At 40.7% G+C, this 14,237-nt stretch overlaps 1 long non-coding RNA gene across 1 annotated transcript; it reads left to right on the top strand.

Annotated features, from left to right (window-relative positions):
• The first annotated feature begins 8,673 nt into the window (after positions 1 to 8,673).
• LOC120976385 (uncharacterized) lies at positions 8,674 to 13,943 on the top strand. Its single transcript, XR_005771765.2, has 2 exons — positions 8,674 to 9,157; positions 13,479 to 13,943. It is a non-coding gene; the product is annotated as an uncharacterized lncRNA (long non-coding RNA).
• The last annotated feature ends 294 nt before the right edge of the window (positions 13,944 to 14,237 follow it).

Below are 14,237 nucleotides of genomic sequence, written 5' to 3'. Positions count from 1 at the left end.
AACTAGAGCACGTTCCGCACCAGAGTGGTACAGTAATCCTGTTCTGGAGGTCATGTTACTAGACCATGACGAACCTACGAACTATGAGGAAGCGATGATGAGCCCAGATTCCGATAAATGGCTTGAGGCCATGAAATCTGAGATAGGATCCAGGTGTGAGAACAAAGTATGGACTTTGTGTTGGGGAACGCAGTAATTTCAAAAAAAATACCTACGATCACGCAACATCTATCTAGGAGAAGCATAGCAACGAGCGGGGAGAGTGTGTCAACGTACCCTCGTAGACCGAAAGCGGAAGCGTTATATCAACGCGGTTGATGTAGTCGTACGTCTTCACGAGCCGACCGATCTCAGCACCGAACGTACGGCACCTCCGTGTTCAGCACACGTTCAGCTCGATGACGTCCCTCGTACTCTCGATCCAGTTGAGGCCGAGGGAGAGTTCCATCAGCACAACGTTGTGGTGACGGTGATGATGAAGTTACCGGTGCAGGGCTTCGCCTAAGCACTACGACGAGGCGGAGCACTTTTGCCCTCAGACGGAGTGATCCCACCGGGGACTTCCCTCCCGGAGGGGGAAATCATCGTCATCATCATCACCAACAACTCTCCCATCTTGGGGAGGGCAATCTCCATCAACATCTTCAACATCACCCTCTCATCTCAAACCCTAGTTCATCTCTTGTGTTCAATCTTTGTACCGGAACTATAGATTGGTTCTTGTGGGTGACTAGTAGTGTTGATTACATCTTGTAGTTGATTACTATATGGTTTATTTGGTGGAAGATTATATGTTAAGATGCAATATGCTATTTAACACCCCTCTGATCTTGAGCACGATTATCATTTGTGAGTAGTTACTTTTGTTCTTGAGGTCACGGGATAAATCATGTTGCAAGTAATCATGTGAACTTGATGTGTGTTTGATATTTTGATAGTATGTATGTTGTGATTCCCTTAGTGGTGTCATGTGAACGTCGACTACATGACACTTCACCATATTTGGGCCCAAGGGAATGCATTGTGGAGTAGTTATTAGATGATGGGTTGCGAGAGTGACATAAGCTTAAACCCTAGTCTATGTGCTATTCCGTAAGGGGACGATTGGATCCAAAAGTTTAATGCTATGGTTAGAATTTATTCTTAATACTTTTCTCATAGTTGCGGATGCTTGCGAGAGGGTTAATCATAAGTAGGAGGTTTTTTCAAGTAAGAACAGCACCTAAGCACCGGTCCACCCACATATCAAATTATCAAACTAGCGAACACCAATCGAACCAACATGATGAAAGTGACTAGATGAAATTCCCGTGTATCCTCATGAATGCTTTGCTTACTATAAGAGACCATTTTGGCCCGTCCTTTTGCTTCAAAAGGATTGGGCTATCTTGCTGCACTTTTGTTACTATTATCGTTACTTGCTCGTTACAAATTATCTTGCTATCAAACTACTCTGTTACTTACAATTCCAGTACTTGCAGACATTACCCTGCTGAAAACCACTTGTCATTTCCTTCTGCTCCTCGTTGGGTTTGACACTCTTACTTATCAAAAAGAGCTACAATTGATCCCATATACTTGCGGGTCATCATGCGAGCGTCCTTAACAGAAAAGCCAACTTCGTCAATTTCCACAGTTACAGAATTATCACGAGAAAGATTACGAACAGAAACTAGATTCTGAATAAGATGTGGAGAAACGATGACATTATTAAGAGAAAGAGGTCTAGAGTTAGAAGGAAAACTAGTAGAACCAATATGAGAGATGGGAAGACCGACAGCATTGCCGATGATGATACAGGAGGGAGTGGAAGTGGGATAGACGGAGGAGAGGTTACCCGGGTGAGCAGACATGTGGGCGGTGGCGCCGGAGTCCAGGAACCAATCGCCACCGCCAGAGTAGGGCGGCGGGGCCTGCTGGAGCGCCGGGTCCCAAGCCCCGGGGTAGGGCCGCTGGCCGGCGGGAGGGCCATAGGCCGCACCGTACCCGGAGCCGCCATAGGCAAGGGGCGCGGCGGGAGGCTGGACGGAAGGGCCGTCGTAGGCCCCGAAGGCGCCCGGCTAAGGCGCGGCCAGAAGAGCCTAGTGAGTCGGCGGCCAAGGGCCGAGGATGCCCGGGGCGGGGGGTCGCGGCACCGGCATGCTATATGCATGAACGACCCCGTCTAGGGGTTATAGCCGCCAGCCCAGGGCGGCGTAGGCTACTGGTGCCCGTCGTAGCAGGGCTGCTGGGGGCCGCTACCTCCTTTGCCACCACCTTGGCGCTGGCCGCCACGGCGGCGATTCCCGCTGTTCCCGCCGTTGGCAGCGTGCGGCGGCTGTTGCGGCTGTGGCATCGGGCGGGTGCTGCATGGGCGTCGGAGGACGAGGCGCCAGTGGTGGTGGTGTCAGAGCGCCGTGAGAGAGGCCGGTGGCAAGGGCGGCGTGGGCGGCGCGGGTACGAGGATTCTTCATCCGACGCTCCACAAGACGAAGATAGGCCACAACCCGCTCGTAGGTGGGATTGGCCATGAGGGTGAGGTTGGACGCGGCGTTGCTGAAATCCTCATTGAGGCTGGCAGTGAGCGTCGACAGAAGAAGCTCATCTTCGACCTTGAACCCGACGTCATTGAGCTCATCGGAGAGGGTCTTGAGGCGGAGACAGAAGGCGTCGATGGTGGAGTCGTTCTGGTGACACCCAAAAAACTCCTGCTGCGAGAAGACGATCCGCTGGAGCTTGTTGTCGGTGAAGAGGCCATTGATCTCGGTCCACACCGTGTAGGAATCGTACCCATCGCGAACGACGGTGTGGAAGATGTCCGGAGAGACGGTGTGGAAGAACCACCGGATGAGGGTGGCGTCGATGGCCAGCCAGTTGGCGTCGCGGCGCACAGCGAAGAAGTTGGTGAGGCGCACAGCGAAGAAGTTGGTGAGGTCGTCCACGTGATCACGAAGGTTATACTCACGGAAGAGGAGATTGAAGTAAGTTTTCCATGCGTAGTAGTTGGCGGAGGTGTGGGAGAGGGTGATGGGAACGTGATCGGAGTTGGTCAAACATAAAGAAGTTTGACATAGATCAAACCTAGGACTACGATTATTTTTCACTCTCAAATACATGTTCGCTTTTTTAAACCCATGTTGAACACTTTTTGTATAAGAGTTGAACATTTTTCAATACACATTGAACATTTTTAAATACACACTGAACATTTACCTAAGTACATCTTGAATATTTGGAAAATGCACACAGAACACTTTTTCGCACATATTGAGCGTTTAAAAAAAATTAAAGACCATTTTGTATAACACGGAAAACATTTTCTTATAAATGGAACAAACATTTGTATATGTTAAACATTGCATGAATATAGTTTTACGTTTCATGAGTTTTTATAAAAAAATGTTATGAACAAATTTTTAAATGCGCAAACAATAATATGAAGAATTTTTGAACGTTGTGAATATTATTTGCAAATTACGCGGATAAATCTTGGCATTTCAAGAATATATGGACATTTTCTTGAACATATGTTTATTTTTTTAAAATACATGTCAAAAATTATTATAATAAATAATTAAAATAAAAAAAAATTCGGAAATTTTTTTCAAGAACTTTTTCCAAAACAAAAACTTGAGAAGAAAACTGAAAGGAAGAAAAAACCAAGCGTATGTGCCCTAGCTCGCAGCTGCCATTGGGCCTAGCCTAGGGGGTCCGCTCCAGACTCGCCTTTGCGTTGGTCGTTGCATTTTGATCGATCAAGCAAACTATTATTTATTTTAAAGTTTTGTAGTTTTGTACAAGTATTTAGTCGAGCAGAGATTGATACCGCGAAGAAGATGTTTACATGATATTTTATTGTAATTCTTAGTCATAGAACTTACTTTGTATTTTCTTGGATCTTAGGTCCAAATCAATGTATCTGTAATTTTTATGAGTATCAATAAAGTCACATGTGTTTCTAAAAAAACTACAATTGATTTTAAAGGTTTGTAGTTTTGTACCTCGAGCTCCATATCGGTTGGTCCCATCGCAGGGAAAGGTGGACGCGGACGCCTTAGTGTTAGTGACAGGGGCGGGCCCAGTTCAATTCATGGGTATTCAGTTGAATACCCACAATTTTTGCCAAAGAAATTTGCATATATAACGTGTGTACCATGTATTATACCGAAAAGGCAATATTTACGCAGAATAACAGGCTGCATACGCTTTCAGCCCAAGAGAATAGCCAGCCCCTTTCCGTTTCTCTCCCCTCCCGCTCAACATGGCCCAATGGCCCAATTGCACGATCAATCGATCACACGAACCGGCGCTTCCAGACTCCCAGTTCTCGTCGCTAGCACGCCGCAAAGCCGCACGGCGGCAGGGGCATCGGGCGCAGTGGCGGGCGGGGACACGACGGTGCCGCGCATACATCCGTCGTGGAGTTTGAGTTGAGGCGTCGATCTCGTTCTTCAGTCAACACATCCATCTTTTCAGATCCGTTTTATAAATTTTTCAGATCCGTTTTATAAATTTCCTCCATCTAATGTAATCACTTTAGGGCCTTGTGGGTAAATTCTTCGATTGTTGTCTCCGGTTCAATCTATGGAGGTGCTTCATAGTTGTTTGTTGGTCAAATGTTTTTTATTTGTTTTGGAGACATGGGCATTAGTAGTACTGAATGTGAATTTGTTTTGGATGAATTGGCATTAGTAGCATCGATTTTACTCTCCATTTGTATCAGATGTCGCCACTTTGGTATGTTATAAATAATTTGCCGTTATTGAGCAATTCCAAGCTATGATCCCAATTAAGAAAATCAAGTTAAGACCAATTATATGAATCTGAGATATTATTCCCAATTCTATGTTTATATTGTACAATTCACATAACATGGTGCTATAATCAGTTATACTTGCCGAGATCAAGAGGCTGCAAAAAATTGAAAATCTTCGAAATTTTGAATGCACACTCTAAGAATCCTGGGCCCGCCCCTGGTTAGTGATGCTGGTGGAGGCGTTAGTGTGGCTTGCTCGCGGTAGATGTCCGACCATGCATTCTATTTCTTCTATCAATAAAAAGATATGCAAGCTTTGCGTATTCGCAAAAAAACCTAGACGAGACCTAGCCGAACCACTATGTTGACAAATGTTTTTTCTTCTTATTTTTTTCGAGTGGTAGGCATGTGTTCTTCTTTTGAAGCTAGGCCGGGCCTATTTTGTTGAACTTTTATACGGAAGCCCAAAAGGCCTATCCGGGTTTTATTTTTTCCTTAGATTGCTGATTCATTGGGGGACTCCCTATTCAGTGCCTTTAGGGCCCCCGAAGACAACTAGCGCTCGTTGCAGCATAGCATGGGCCACCCCACGAATGGGGAAATATCTGGTACTCCCACCCCTAGGGTGCTCCCGGTGCTCCAAAACTCGGTAGCACATTTTTAAATGGTCAAAAAATTCTGAAAAAAATTCAGCACATTGGTACAACATCAAAGTATGTTGTCAAAAAAATTGAAATCAAAATTCGAAACATAGCTTGAGAAACATAAATGACAAATTTGACAGTAAATAGTACACAACATAAGTTGGGGTTTAGATTAGGCCCATTATCACATTGATGTCCATTTTGTCATTTTTGTATCTCGAGCAATTTTTCGAATTTTGATTTGAATTTTTTTGTCAACATACATTGAAGTTGTGTCAATGTGCTGGATTTATTTTAGGAATTTTTAAACATTTTAAAATGTGCTACCGAGTTTGGAGCACCAGGAGCACCCTAGGAGGGGGAGTACCAGATATCCCCCCCCCCCCCCCCCCCCCCGAATGCGAGCTCCTGGTTTGCTCGGATCACCACCGACATGGGTTTGATCTTTTGTTTTTTTGCACGGACTTGGGTTTGACCTGTCGACTTGACCCTGATGACCATTGACTGTTGACCATTCAAAATGGTTCACGAACTTGAAAAGTTCGCAGATTTCAAAAAGAAGTTCACAAACATGCAAAAGTTTGCGAATTCAAAAGAAGTTCGTAAGTTCAACAAATATTCATGAATTCAAAAAATCTCACTAATTAAAAAAAACGTTCACCAATTCGAAAAAGTTCACGAATTAAAAAAGGTTCACCAATTCAATAAGAAGTTCATGAATTCAAAAAAGTTCATTAAATAAAAAAGGTTCGTGAATTGAAAAAAAAGTTCATGAATTCAAAAACTTTCACAATTTCGATAATTTTTTTACGAACTTGATTTTTTTTTCACAATTTGCAAAGAAGCTCACGAATTTGAATAAATTTTTAATGAACTTAAAATAAAATGAAAAAATAAATAGGCAAAAGAAACAGAAAAACTAAATAGAAAACCAGAGAAAAAACAAAGAGAAAGCAATGAGAAAAAACCCAGCAGAAAAGAAAGAAAAGGGGAAAAACCAGGCTGGAACTTTCCGAAAGCGGGCCAAGAAGTTTCTGGAAGCTTCACAAACTTGGCCGGCCCACTTGGAAACTGGCTAAAGGAGTACATAGGCGCCGCGTATGGGATGGCCTCCAAATAGGATTCGCCATTCATTGCCGCCAATAGTTATAGGCATATGCGATTTCAGACTTGTACTGTACCTCAATTTCTCCAATAATTATTGCTTTGAAGAAAGCCAGCCGCATGATACTATTTTCATTATACCTGAAGGCATGAAAACTGAAGGTTCGCTTAATCAGAGATGAAATAATTTCAGAAGCAAATGAATCCTCAGGTGTTTTTTGTCAGGTGATGCACAGGGTGTTAGTGTTCATTCAGGGTTTTATTCAGCTAATGAATGGGAAACATTATGTAACTTGGTCTAAGTACATTATGCATTCTAATCAAATTTGCTGACCCCTGAGATTACCCGGGTCAGTTTATAACCCGCAAAAAAAAAACATGCTGAGTTTATACAAAAACAAGGAGATGAGGGCCTTCTATTCAGACTGGACACTTCTTCAGAAGGCCCTTCTTTTGGTGCCCTCCTGAATTGCTCCAATTATTGCCGTTTTGGAGAACAGCCGATTGTACAATATTTGATTCTCTTGTGTGTGTGTGTGTGTGTGTGTGTGTGTGTATTTATCTATCTCTGTTCAAAGTTCACACACTTCACGAGAGAAGAAAGAGATGGCAACAACATGGGCGTGCATGCCTTGCATGTGAGCGGTAGAACGTATGCCCATTTTGTAGATCTCTGCATGTGAGTTCATGGGCTACATGCTGCTGGGGCAGCATTGCAGTTGCAGCAACATTTGACTCATCGTCTCCTTTTTGATTCATGTGGTTGGACTGCCGCAGACATGTGAGCAATCAATCTCCTCCAAGGAGCCTTCTGAGCTTAGCTACTACTAGTAGCTAGGATGATAAGATTGCATCTGCTGGTGATCACACCACACACAAAAAGAATGTTTGAACTTTGTCAGGAAGAATCATATGGATGCATGCACATGGCAGATCTCATTCATATCTCTCCTTTCGGCCAGGTGAAAAATATATAACATGGATGCCGTGAGAACCAACATGTCTTGGCACCCACCAGCTATGCGGAAAGTTCATCGCTGTCCATGATCTATCTGAGTTTCTGCTAGATCATGTGCAACCTGGATGCATGTTTTTCGCAAAAAAAAAAAAACCTGGATGCATGTTACAGTACTGTAGCAACTATGAAAACAAAAAATAGGACAGGACATTCAGGCATGTTACAACACAGTGATTACCACAACCTATGTAACATGGCAAATAAATTAAGAATGTGCATGATTGCTACTCAGATCTGAATGACATTTGCCAATCTAGGACCTTTTAAATAGTTTAGCCAGGCTTAGCTAACCACTGTGCAAAATGCTACTAAGCACTTGTCATTAAGATAGATAGAGGCCAAGATGCTGAGGGAATAGCGGGCAGTAGCAGCTAGAAAGCAGTTAGGGGCACATCAGCACTAAGTTAGGGGGAATCACATCACAGTAATGGGTGGATTATAATGATTGAATGGCTGCAGTTAGTTGTTCCCCGGGCCACATGCATCTCTAATCTGGGTTAAAATATGGTGCCCCCAATCTCACGAGAGATCTGACAGGTGCTGGTACAGTCACCCAACCTTTCTAGCTTGGATAATCAATCATCCATAAGCATATGTTACTTGTAAAGCCAAGCCTGTAAACTAACTCCAAGATGGATAAAAGTTCGGGAAAAGCGAAAAGGGCATCTATTGAGAAGCCCCGGTTTGTGCTCACCTAATGATGAGACCATAATTGATTACACCATAAACAAGCCGCGGCGTATCGCACAAATTTGACGTCCACTACTAACAACTTCCTTTTTTAAGACAGACTAACAACTTCTCCTGAATCACTTCAATTAATTCTAACGTTCGGCGGCACTAACTTTTTTCATTCTATTCATCATTACAAACTTAACTGGGATGTGAGATCATAATGATTTAAAGTTTACTATTCCGTCTATTAAATATTACCCTCTCAGTCCCAAAATAAGTGTCTTAACTTTAGTACAACTTTTGACACTTATTTTGGGACGGAGCGAGTAGTGGTCACTGATAAATCAGCGACAACTAATATGAAACGGTGGGAGTAGCCGAATGCATCACTAACTTGGAGTCTGGAGATATATGCCCATACCGAGAAAATCTGCTTTCTTGATTGGCGGCGATAATATGTATGGTTTGTTCAGATTTGCCACGCAAAAAACATGGAAGAATGGGCACATTAAGCTGCAACATGATAAACTAGTGTTCCATTTGCTTGGCAGAAAAGCAACTGTGAACTTAACTTATGGGCAAAAGCAAAGGTTGCGTACGTACCTATATAAGGACCTCACTGAAGCTTTCTTGCACACCAACCTCTCTTTCTTCTCTCTTCTTATAGAGGGGCACACACAAGCAAAGAGAGAGAGAAAGAGACACACACACAAATTGAGAGAGAGAGAGAGAGAGAGAGAGAGAGAGAGAGAGCAACAATGCCTTGGGGAAGCATCCAAAGGGATCGCATTGATCCTTCCGTCCATGGTGCTGGTGGCCGTTATCAATCGACCGGCTCGACGGATCATGCGATCCTTTTGGAAGCTTCCTCTAGCCATTACTCCACTGATGATTCCATGGCTGGCTGGCTAACTCTTCGTTGCTTCCATCATGTTCTCCAACGAGCTAGGAAATATTTGGCTGGTTTCCAAATATCACATGGTATGCTGTCGATTCCTGTGATGTTCCATAGCAAACCACGCCAGAACTTGAGATTGATGTGTTTGCTTTGCTCTATCCTACAATCCCGTTACTATCTTATGCTCATGATCAGAAGGAAGTAGAATCATTGATGGATAGGTGCATGTAAATACTTTTTAAAACCCAATTAACCCAGCATACGTGTCCAGCCTCCTGACTAATTTACTAGCACTAGCTGTAGCCCTTTTCCATGGAACCTATCTAGGAAAACTTCCACTGTAATAAAGAGATAAAAGTGAGCTACTGGAGGACTCTGATTAACCATCTCTTACAATAAAAAGGACTCTAACCATGTGACCATCAGATGCATGTAGATCCTAAAAATAATTGTTAACATTAGTTAAGTAACTTAACAATCAGGTCCAGAGATATGGATCTTGGTTAAGGCTGTCGGTTGCATGCACGTCACATGACCCCTAGCAATAACAAATTAGCAACTAGGTCGATCAGGACGCCTATCATTGGTGTTTCGTGTTAGTTAGGTAACGAGAATACCGGATCGATGATCGATCTGGATGCACTAGTCCCATGACTCGCTCGTCATCTCATCGCCACATCGATCCATCAACGCATGTGTATCTTATTATCGCCAGGGATATATGTCTCTCTTATTATTGTTGTTTTTTGAATACTATATCTCTCTTATTGCAAGATGTATACTCGTCTTTCCCTCAAAAAAAAGAAAAGATGTATACTCGTCTTGCCTCTCTACTGCTTACTGCGCTCGCCTTACTGGGCCTGCCCATTAGAGACTTTTTTGAGAAGGTTTTACGGGTCGGCTGTATAACCTTCCGTCCATTCCTTTTTCCATTTTCAGTTTTTTATATTGTTTTCTATGTGTTATCTTATTTTTAATACTTAATAATATAGGTTGCATAATTTTGTAATTTTTTTTCCAAATACATGTTGATTTTTTTTTTGCAAAATGCACATTAAACATTTTTTGAATACAGGATGAGCATTTTATAAAATACATTTGAAAATTTTAAAAAATGAGATAAACTTTTATTAAGACATGCAAACGTTTAGTTATATGTTTATGAACAATTTTTCAATAGCACAAAGTTTTTTTAAAACATAAAAATGCTTGTGCCATTAGTTTTTTAATGAAAATATCACAAATTATTTGCACCATTTTAAAAGATGTTCATGAATTTGAAAAAAAACAATCAAAAATATGTTGAAAAATGTTCAATTAGAGTTTTGTAAAATATGTAACATGTATTTGCAAAACAATTTAACTTGTATTTAGAAAATGTTTAACCTATATACGAAAAATGTTCAATATGTATTTTTCAAAAAGTTGTTTTTTTTTAATAAAAAACAAGACAGAAAAATTAGAAACCTAATGAAAATTGATGAAAATGAACGAAAAATACATCAAAACACAAAGAAAACAAATATAAACAGAAAAAAACCGCATTGAAGATTTTAAAACTGGTTCGTACCGGTATGTACAACCTTCCCAAACCCCCCTAATGAGCTGGTGAGCACGGTCCGAGCACCAGAGGCGAGACGGGAATACATCTCACAGTAAGCGAGATATATCTCGCGCACATTATTATGGTCGTTATTCATTTTTAGGGGGTTGTGATCGTCAGTGGAGCACTCAGAAGGGAGCTCCTAGTCTCCACTTAGAGTGCCGAGCTTTCAGGCATTGTGTAGCGGGTCGGCCCATTACCTGCTCAAAAAGGAAGACGTAAACAAAAATAGGGGCATTTTCTAAAATACATTTTGACATTTTAAAAAATGAGATAAAATTTAATTAAAACACGCAAACATTTAGTTATATGTTTATGAACAACTTTTAAGTAGCACAAAAGTTTTTTAAAACAAAAAAATACTTGTGCCAATAATTTTTAATGAAAATTTAACATTTTTTTAAAGAAGTTGCTTTTTTTGAAACAAAAAAAGAAAGAAAAATAAAAAACCTAATGAAAATTGATGAAAATGAACAAAAAATACATCAAAAAACGAAGAAAACAAATATAAACAGAAAAAGAAAAACCGCATTGAAGATTTTAAAACTGGTTCGTCCCGGTATGTATAACCTTCCCAAACCGCTCTAATGGGCTGGTGAGCACGGTCCGAGCGCCAGAGGCAAGACGGGAATTCATCTCACAGTAAGCGAGATATATCTCTCGCACATTATTATGGTCGTTATTCTGTTTTAGGGGGTTCTGACCATCAGTGGAGCGCTCAGAAGGGAGCTCCTAGTCTCCGCTTAGAATGCCGAGCTTGCAGTTGCAGGCATTGCGTAGCGGGCCGGCCCATTACATGCTCAAAAAGGAAGACATGAACAAAAATAGGGGACGTTTTCTAAAATACATTTGAACATTATAAAAATGAGATAAACTTTTATTAAAACATGCAAACATTTAGTTATATGTTTATGAACAACTTTTAATTAGGACAAAAGTTTCTTTAAAACATAAAAATGTTTGTGCCAATATTTTATAATGAAATTTCATAAATTATTTGAACCATTTTCAAAATGTTCTTGAATTTGGCAAAATGTTCAGACATATGTTTAAAAATGTTCAGTTAGAGTTTTCTAAAATGTGTAACATGTATTTGCAAAACAATTTAACATGTATTTAGAAAATGTTTAACCTATATACAAAAAATGTTCAGTATGTATGTTTAAAAAAGTCAGTTTTTTAAAAACAAAAAACAAGGAAGAAAAAGGAAAAAAATAATGAAATCGATGAAAATGAACAAAAAATACATAAAAACCAAAGAAAACTGATAAACTGAGATAAACTTTTATTAAAACATGCAAACATTTAGTTATATGTTTATGAACAACTTTTAATTAGGACAAAAGTTTCTTTAAAACATAAAAATGTTTGTGCCAATATTTTATAATGAAATTTCATAAATTATTTGAACCATTTTCAAAATGTTCTTGAATTTGGCAAAATGTTCAGACATATGTTTAAAAATGTTCAGTTAGAGTTTTGTAAAATGTGTAACATGTATTTGCAAAACAATTTCACATGTATTTAGAAAATGTTTAACCTATATACAAAAAATGTTCAGTATGTATGTTTAAAAAAGTCAGTTTTTTAAAAACAAAAAACAAGGAAGAAAAAGGAAAAAAATAATGAAATCGATGAAAATGAACAAAAAATACATAAAAACCAAAGAAAACTGATAAAGAAAACAAATATAAACTGAAAAAGAAAAACCGCATTAAAATTTTGAAACTGGTTCGTACCGGCATGTACAACCTTCCCAAACCGCTCTAATGGGCTGGTGAACACGGACCGAGCGCCAGTGGCGAGACGGGAATACATCTCACAGTAAGCGAGATATATCTCTCACACATTATTATGGTGGTTATTCTTTTTTAGTGGGTTGTGACCATCAGTGGAGCCCTCACAAGGGAGCTCCTAACTGTCGCTTAGAGTGCCGAGCTCGCAGGCGTTGCATAGCGGGACGGCCCATGACTTGCTCAAAAAGGAAGATGTGAACAAAATCAAGGGAGAGCTGGGATTCGAACTCAGCACCGCACGCCTGTAGACTAATGCAATAACAACTGGACCAAACTCGTTTTCTTGTCTATTGCAGAAAACATTGCTAGTTAACTTCTAAGAAAAAGTTACTGTTTAGTAAAATGTTAACTTAAAATTTAAAATTACTTGAATAGTTCATCAATTTTGAAAAAATATCACCAATTTTTAAGAAAAAGTTGAAAAGATTAATCGAATTTGGAAAAAATCGTCAATATATTTTTTCAAAAATTTCACCGATTTGAAAAAAGTTCATTGAGTTTGAAAAAGTTCATAGAATTTGAAAAAAAGTTCATTGTTTTTTTTTAAATTCACAAATTTGAGAAAAGTTCACCTAATTTGAAAAAAATGGTCATGAATTTGAATGAAAGTTCATGGATTTGGTAAAAAGTTCATCGATCTTGAAGAAAAAGTTCATGATTTTTTTAAGAATCCGCACATTTAAGAAGGAAATGTATCGTCCTGGGTCAATAGGCTTTCCATCTACGTGCCTTTTTTTCCTTTTGAGAAAGGAGTCTTACATGCGCAGCTTCGCAGCGTGCCAGCTAATTGATGGGCGTGACCGCCTGTGCTATCGGATAATTGTGGACCAGGGGAGGGGCCCTCCATGTTGGGGACCCGGGGCGGCCGGCCCTGCGCATATATTATTTGTTACTCGTTTATTGTTAATTTACTTCTCGTTCTTTGTTATAAGTTACTCTCGTTAGTTTTTATTTCTGATGTGATCTGATTTATTGTTAATTATTTGCTATTTGCATCACCTTCAGTTGCCGTGGCAGCAATATACCCTACCGTGGCAACGTACTAAATGCAGCCCGAATAACTTACCAGTGGAGCGCGAGCAAAATGGACCGCCACAAGTACGTTGAATGTCCAGTGGCGGGCGCTACACTGATAGGATCTTTACCAGTGGCGGATGTCGTGCCCGTGACTGAGGATCTGCTAGGAGTGGCAGGCGCGCCTGATAGCTCCGACCGCCACTGATGGCCGTTTTCAGCCCGCCACTGCTAGCCTTTTCTGCAGTAGTGAACCTTGTAGGCTTTTCACATTTTTCATTCATTTTAGAGGTTGAACGACTACTGCACTTCCTAATATCTGAGATGCAACCAATGAACTCAACCTCAAGAGAAGCAGAGCCAAATGCATTTGAAATGTTAGTCTTATTGTATGTTTCAATTGACTCACATATATTGTTGCATAAAATAGGATAGTCTATCATCCTGGACTGTTAATATATTGCATCTATTTTTTAGGTGGATCCTGGCAAACAACCGCCGGGTAGGTATGTAGAAAAACATACCTCAGGTTCTATTGGGGCGTGTTTGGTTGCCGTCGCCTACAGTACCCGCGTTGCATACACATCTCCACTCGGCCTGACTCTAGAAAAACAGCCTCATATGCGACATCTGCGAGTTGTTTGGTTGCCTGCATATGAACTGCCTGCATTAGGAGATCAACTTTGGCACGTTGTTTGGTTGCCTGCATTGTCTCGGCGCATGCAACTACACGTTGTTTGGTTGCCCGCA

This window comes from Aegilops tauschii, chromosome 3 (genome assembly GCF_002575655.3).
Source record: "Aegilops tauschii subsp. strangulata cultivar AL8/78 chromosome 3, Aet v6.0, whole genome shotgun sequence".
Taxonomy (NCBI): Eukaryota; Viridiplantae; Streptophyta; class Magnoliopsida; order Poales; family Poaceae; genus Aegilops; species Aegilops tauschii.
This window is presented reverse-complemented; position numbering and strand designations above follow the sequence as displayed.